This window comes from Bombus bifarius, unplaced genomic scaffold (genome assembly GCF_011952205.1).
Source record: "Bombus bifarius isolate JDL3187 unplaced genomic scaffold, Bbif_JDL3187 scf7180000009612_frag, whole genome shotgun sequence".
NCBI classification, from domain to species: Eukaryota; Metazoa; Arthropoda; class Insecta; order Hymenoptera; family Apidae; genus Bombus; species Bombus bifarius.
In genome coordinates, this window is record NW_022885230.1 from 1 (window position 1) to 7,489 (window position 7,489).

Here is a 7,489-nt window from a genome sequence, read left to right on the forward strand (position 1 = left end):
AGGAGGTCCTTGTTGTGGGAGAGCAGCGGAGTTGCGCGTGTTGCCCGAGCAAACATTGAAATGATAATGATGCTGCAGCCACCAGCCCTTCCACGCGCCGAAGAAACACCGGTAATTCCCACGGTACAGCACGTGGAAGTTTCTCGCGGAACGGACTAGATCAGCGTGGAATGCTTCAAATCTCCTAGACGCTAGCTCAGCGGAAACACAGGACTGATAGAAACTAAGTCGAAATACGGAATTTACATTTTGTCACGTACGATTCCAAGAAGCCCAAACTGCAACATCCCGATTCCCACGGAAGCGTACCCCCAGCGGACCACCACCCCGTGGGGGATGGCATTATAAATAAGCGTAGCAACATAGCGCAGCGTTCATTAGTTTGTTCATAATTCTTGCGATCGTTTGTTATTACGGCTCATTATTCTTTGCGTTCATCACTGCGTTTAGAAATTTTGTATTGTATTTTGCGTTTCGGGGTCTTTAGTTTTTCGGTAAAGAAAAGAGAGTCGCGACTAAGGAGAAAGAAAATTTTATCTTTGAAGTCCTCATTTCATCGTTTAGACACAAACGCGCATTGTAATTGCGGTATTAATCCAGTTAGTAAATTGCTCAGTCTGTATTAAAATAGATAAATAAAGTAAGAGTTGATAATAAACTATATTCGAGTTCAAATAATAAACCCAACAAAAACTACGACGACAACCGGAGCGGCTGAGGTAATGGCACCAGACAGCACCTACTCCTCAAGGTAAGAAAATTAATTTTGAAAATTTCCTTCTTCTCTGATAATCTCGTTGCCCTCGAGAATTGAATTAGAACTTCCTGTCATTGATCTCGTTTTATTTTCGTGAACGGTTTTGAAGATAGAATCATTGTTTAAACTTTAAACAAAGGAGTTGTCCGCTGTGTCGGCTTGTGCGAACGGTGTTTTCAGCTACTGAAACATCCGCTGATCTTCGCATTCCTCCTCCCACTGTTGGTAAAATATTACCCGTCTTTGGGCAAGGCTTGCGAAATCACACAAGTCCCGCACAGAAAGGACTATTAAATACATCGTCGGAATCGATCGAAAATTAAGAACAATACCGGCATTGCTATTAACCGATATTCTTGCCATCATTGCATGCGACTGTAAGAGAGAAATAACAGAACAATTTCCCTTCGAAAATTTAACCAAAAGATCGTTCGCTGCGTTGGCTTGTGCAAACGGTGTTTTCGATTATCGAAAACAGCCATCGATCTTTGCATTCCTCCTCCCACTGTTGGTAAAATATTACCCGTCTTTGGGCAAGGCTTGCGAAATCACACGAGTTCCACGCAGAGAGGATCGTTAGAATCATCCTCGATTATTAAACTCAAAAGGCAAGAAAATCGTGGTAACAGAATCCATCGTAGTAAATGAATTGAGTTTCGGTTCTAACGGCAAACTACTACAGCGAAATTAAAAGAGAAGAAGAAGTCAAACGTAAAAATAAATTTATATAAAACAACGAAAAATCTTACGTTCCTATCCAATCCAGCAACGCTAAAATATAAATATCCAGCTAATAAAATATATATACAATAACCTAAGCAATTCTACGTCGAAATAAAAATCCGTTCAACGAGGAAAAATATTCATTGTACCCAGCTTTAATCCTCTCCCGTGCTAGTATCCCTGCGCATAGCAGGTTAGCCGAAAAGTGAAATTCATTTACCAGTTGCATTAAGCGTCAGTTAACGCTACCCATTAAACGTAAAAGAAAATAATAAAAGTAAAATATTTTGAAATAGTCCTTAGACTATTTCTGGTGGCAGCAACTACCGTATTAATTAGAAATCTAAATCAGTATTAAATACACAGAAATATCATTTCAATTTATTTCCCTTCAGATTAAATACAAACTCAAACTATAAAAAAAAAAATTTTTCAGTAAAATTTAAACTTAGGATTTGATCGATTTAAACAAACAAATTAATACGTAACATTTAGAGTAGTAAATTTTTGGTGGTAGCGGTGGGATACGCTCCACGGAGGATTAAAGTTGGTTTAAACGATTCGCTCCAGAAAGGATTAAAGTTGTTACGATTATCGATAAAATATATACCTAAGAAATAATGTCGACTAAATTAGAATCGTTGGACAAAGACACGATCTTGATGTTATCGGAAAAACTTAAAGCATGGGATGCGAATTTTCGCGACATGAGTACAACAATGAATAAATTACAAGACGATGTGCGTTCACTGAAAATAAAAAAAGAAAGCAAGACACCCGTATCATCGCCGATAATTTCCCAAGCGATAATACCGATAGAAGTTAATCCCCAATCAATTAAGTTAAAAGATGCCATAGAGACAGTACCAGTGTTCGACGGACATCGACCCTCGGTATTTCGATTTTTAAAAGCATGCGAGCGCGCACGAAACATGGTTCCTAAGCATCAAGAATCTCAGTTAGTAAAATTATTAACGAATAAACTTCGCGGACACGCATTTCTCGCCATAGAAGACACAGAAATAATAAGTTTAAACGATTTCGGGAATAAATTAAAAGATATGTTCGATCCGGGAAAAACGGTTAACGAATATAAAGGGGAATTAGCTACAATATTTCAACGACCGGGAGAAGATATTTTGGACTACGTAGATCGCGTCAAAGATCTCAGACTGGCGATAATGAACGGGGAAAAATGCGAGTACGGCACCGTATTTCAAGATAGGATAGATCGAGACACGAGGGAAGCTTTCGTTAAGGGGCTCCCAAACGAGGTGTATTTACGAGTAAAGATAGCAGGATACCAATCCTTGGACGATGCGTACCGCCAAGCCGTGAAAGCAACACGAGAATTAAAACAAGTGAAAAATAGAATTCGATACCGACATCCGACACCTTCGGATAATTATAACCAAAACAACGTTCATCCACCATACAATAGTATTTATACTGTAAACAACCGCCAGAACTGGAGATTTGTACCGCCGTCGCGGAAACATCTAAACAACCCGGGAATAGAAGAAAATGTCAGGAAAGAAACAAGAGCAATAACTTGGGAAGAAAAACGCATAAATAAATACCTCGATAGAGATCTAAATCAAAAGAGAGATGCTGATCATTTCAATCAATCAACTTTTCAATGCAAACACCATTCCGTTGCTGTGATAAGGGATAATGTCACGTTAAATAATAAGAGGACGCACGGTGCCATAGACAGGATCATGAGTGAGAAATTTCCTGAGTTACCAAACAAGATAAATAATATTAGTGCCAAAGAACTTTCAGACGAAGCAGAAACTAGGAAATTGAACGACGAGACGACAGGCAATGCTTATCCACTGCCTAACATCACAGAGATATTGGACCCGCTGGGAAGTGCAAATTGCCTCTCCACGTTCGACTTGGCAAAGATACAAAAGCAAGACTCCACGAATTTCGTGAATGTTTCAACCATAATAGGAAAAGAGATAGCGAGTGCATCTCACTCAAAAACTTCTATAAAACCATCAGAAGGAAACTTTATCGAACTCAAAGCCAAATCATTAAATTGCAAGGAAGATCACACTATAGAGAATAAAAATATAGCTATCCATAAATCCAAAACAGAATCTATAAGCAAAAAGGTTTGTAATAAAAATTCAAAGAATAATTCCAAATCTATCAAAAATATTCCTAAACGTTCCTTACAAATAAATAATAATTTAATTACAATAAGCACTTCCAGTGAAACTATTCATCCTGAAAAGGTAGGGGAAAATAAAGGTGTTGTGAATAAAGTAAATAAAGAAGAAAAAGGGGTAACTAAGGAAAAGGATTCTAAACATTTTCAAGCTGAAGAAACACAAGTTCAACGAGCTCGAAGAAATCAAAAGGGAGAAAATAGGGAATCACCAGTCGAAGATATATCTAAAAACTTGAATAAATACGCTAGCCATTGGATTATAATTTGATTAAAAATACTTTATTGGTTACTACATCTAATATTTGACGTAGGTAACATAGTAGGTAGTGCTGATCTTATGATTTCCCTAGGAAAATATAGATGGTATCACACTATACTATATACAAAATATTTTTGGGTTAATATGGCTGCCGCACTTTCAAAAATTTGTATCTTGAATGCTATTAGCAAGCAATTGGGTAATTGGATCAATGTCAGTAAACCTGCGTCTTGGCGCAAAATAAAAACTAAAATGAAGGAAAGGAACGAAATTCTCCCCGCACGAATTAGTTTCGGACATCTAGCCAAAGAACCTAATGGTGAAGTAACAATCGAAGAGAACACGGAACCAACATGCGCAGAATATCTCAAAGATCTGTTCAATAAAATTAACACTGTACGACGAATGGCAAGAGAAAATTTGATAAAGTCCAAACTAAGACCAACAATCGACGAATCAACCTTCAAGATTTTAAAACAGGAGACTCGATATATCTATTAAAAGAACCTAGTAAGGAAAATTCTCCCATCGATATATTAGACGACACAAAGTGCTAGAAATCTTGCAGAACAAAACGTCAAGATTGAAGTAAAAGGGATTCCGCGAACGGTGCACTTAAACAAGCTAAAACTAGCGCATAATCGAAATAAACAATGAATAAAGTGATTTCAGTGGGCAACGTAGTGCAGTAGTGTATGTTGTAGTGCTGTTCGTCGAATAATACAGATATCGAACACCTAAAAGGAAAAAGGGAAAATTATTATATGCGTTTCAATTATTGCTTAAATATAAAACGTGTTAACTCAATGAACAATTAACTAGTGAAAGTGAAAGTTACTTTGTGAACAAGTGATCAACATACAAGAAAGTGTACGTGCAAGTATAGGTTATGGATCGTTGTTCGTGGAACATAATGTATGACAGCTACCTAAAATAAGTGAATAAATTAGTCTCAATTGTCTCAGTGCAAAATACGAGGTTACTAAGTGTTATAACTATATTGTGGATAAATCAAAAGGAAGTGTGACACTGTTCGTCGAATAATACAGATAGCGAAAACCTAAAAAAGAAAAAAAAAGGAAAATTATCATGTGTACTCCAATTATTGTTTGAATATACAACGTGTTGATTCAATAAAATTAAAAGAGTGAAAGTGAAAGTTACCTTGTGAACAAGTAATCATCATACGAGAAGGTTTACGTGCAAAATAGGTTATGGATCTCTGTTTGCGAAACACCATGTACAACAGCCAGCTGAAAAATAAATGAACCAATTAACTTCAATTGCGTTAATGCAAAATACAACAGTACTAAATGTTATAACAATACTGTGGAAGCATTGCACTGTTCATCGAACAACACAGATGGCGGAAACCTGAAAAGAAAAGAAGTTTATTACAAGTGCTCCAATTACTGTTTGAATGTGAAACGAGCTAGTTCAACGAATAACTAAAACAGTGAAAGTGCAACTTACCTCATGAACAATTAATCACCATACAAGGAAGCGTACATGCATGAATTTCGCAGATTAACAAGAAGAAATAAAATAGTTGATAAAGTATAGAAAGCGGTTAGAAAATAATCAAGATAGATTAATTGAGAGTTAGTAATAAATGTAACCGGAGTAAAGGGATATTTGGTTATGTATTAATCTACGTAGTATTGTGATGTTAATTTGTAATGCACAATAGCGGTCGCACATACAATGCATTATATATATATATTAAATTAAATAAATTAAACACCACCTTTATGACCACAGATATAAGACGATTGAAGGCAGCCGTAGTAGAAGGCAGCCGTAGTAAGTATCCAAGGCATATCAAAGAATCGGATGATGTTGCGGGAACGATCCAGGTAAGTGATGCAGCATCGAAAGAGTAGAATCTGAAGAATTACAGACAATGGTAATCTAACAAGTAGATTTTAATCACTAATAAAGAAACCAATTCATATCATACACAAAATAATAGCAAATAGCAAGTACATGCAATAATAAATTAATAGGGACAATAAGAAAGGTTAATAAACACAGGAATAGGTTAGAAATTAATCAAGATAGACTAACTAAATATTAACAACATGACTGAACTCGGTGCAAAAGAATAAAGTTACGCTACACAAAATATCTGGTAACACAATACACAAAAAACATTAACTAAATTAAACAAGACTTATATAAATGCAAGTCACGTATAATCAAAACAATGACTATCGAAATTCGATAACAATACAATCCATGCTATCACATTAAGGTAGCACACGGTATTGACACACACAATATCATGAAACACAAAACAATATTACAAAAACACTACTAAGTAAAATTATAGTGATTAACAATTAATTAACTATTTCAACGACACACTACTGTTGACATTAAACCAACGCCATACCAAAGATACACGCGAGCGGCCATGTTGAAAAATTCGTCGCGCGCACATACAAATATTGGCCAATACAATGTAATACAGCATCGTAATAGCAATGTTAGGTACTTAAAAAAAAAAAAAAAAAAAAAAAACAACAAGAAAAAAAAGGGGAGAGAGTTAAGGAAAATACATATAATAAATAACAACTAACATAATCATAACATATTATATATATTATATTATATACAGAGATACAGTATTCATACAAGGAACAGGTCCGAATGAAACATATATATATATAAAAAAAAAATATAATATATATATATATATTAACTATTTTTGTATGTGTGTACAGAACTGATGGCGAATTCATCAACCATTCTCTGAACGACGGATGGAGGAACATGTAGGTGTTGTCCAGACGTTTCACAAGGAATCCAGAGAGCATTTTGAATCTCTGCAGAAAATCCTCCCATGCATGATCGTTTATAATAATCTGACTGACATCGAAAGAATTTTTTTTTAGTTCAAGGAATAGCAATCCGCACCGCAAATACTTCTGCTATCCACCTGTAAATAAATAATATTTATACATATAATTTCCACCTATACTTACCAATATATATATATATATATATATATATACATGCATATTATAAAGTAGGCGATATTTTAACACTCACTTGATTAATAATGCGAATAACTTACAAGGTAAATCGTCATAATCACCAATTATACGCACATATATATATACTCGAAGACAAGCTACATCTGTAATATATATATTCCTATTGATAATATATACTTATATATATATTTATAGCAGTAAAACAGATCTTATTTATATTACTTACCAATAGCTACGCATATATGTATATAATTATAACTCAAGTAGTATTCATAATATTTGCTTTCACTGATAACAAATGCGTAAAACCAAAAATAAAACAAAAGTTTTAACAATAAAAAAGGGGGAGAAGAAAAATGGGGGGAGAAAGAAGAGAAAAAGAAAGAAAGAGGGAAGGAAAAATAATATATATATAAATATAAAAAAAAATTTTAATAAAAAAAAAATGTTTTTTTTTTCTTTTCCTATAAAAGGTTATTCTTATTTCTGATAAACTCGAGAAATGACAACACCATACTGACACAAAGACGCAACACACAGAAGAAACTAATAGAGAATGCTTTAAGCTT

The 7,489-nt window shown here is 34.7% G+C and overlaps 1 long non-coding RNA gene across 1 annotated transcript; it reads right to left on the reverse strand.

Moving 5' to 3' along the window:
* Window positions 1–6,616: 6,616 nt before the first annotated feature.
* LOC117215432 lies at window positions 6,617–7,235 on the reverse strand. Its single transcript, XR_004489116.1, has 3 exons — window positions 7,147–7,235; window positions 6,976–7,063; window positions 6,617–6,862 (listed from the first exon to the last, which is right to left on the reverse strand). It is a non-coding gene; the product is annotated as an uncharacterized LOC117215432 (long non-coding RNA).
* Window positions 7,236–7,489: the final 254 nt, after the last annotated feature.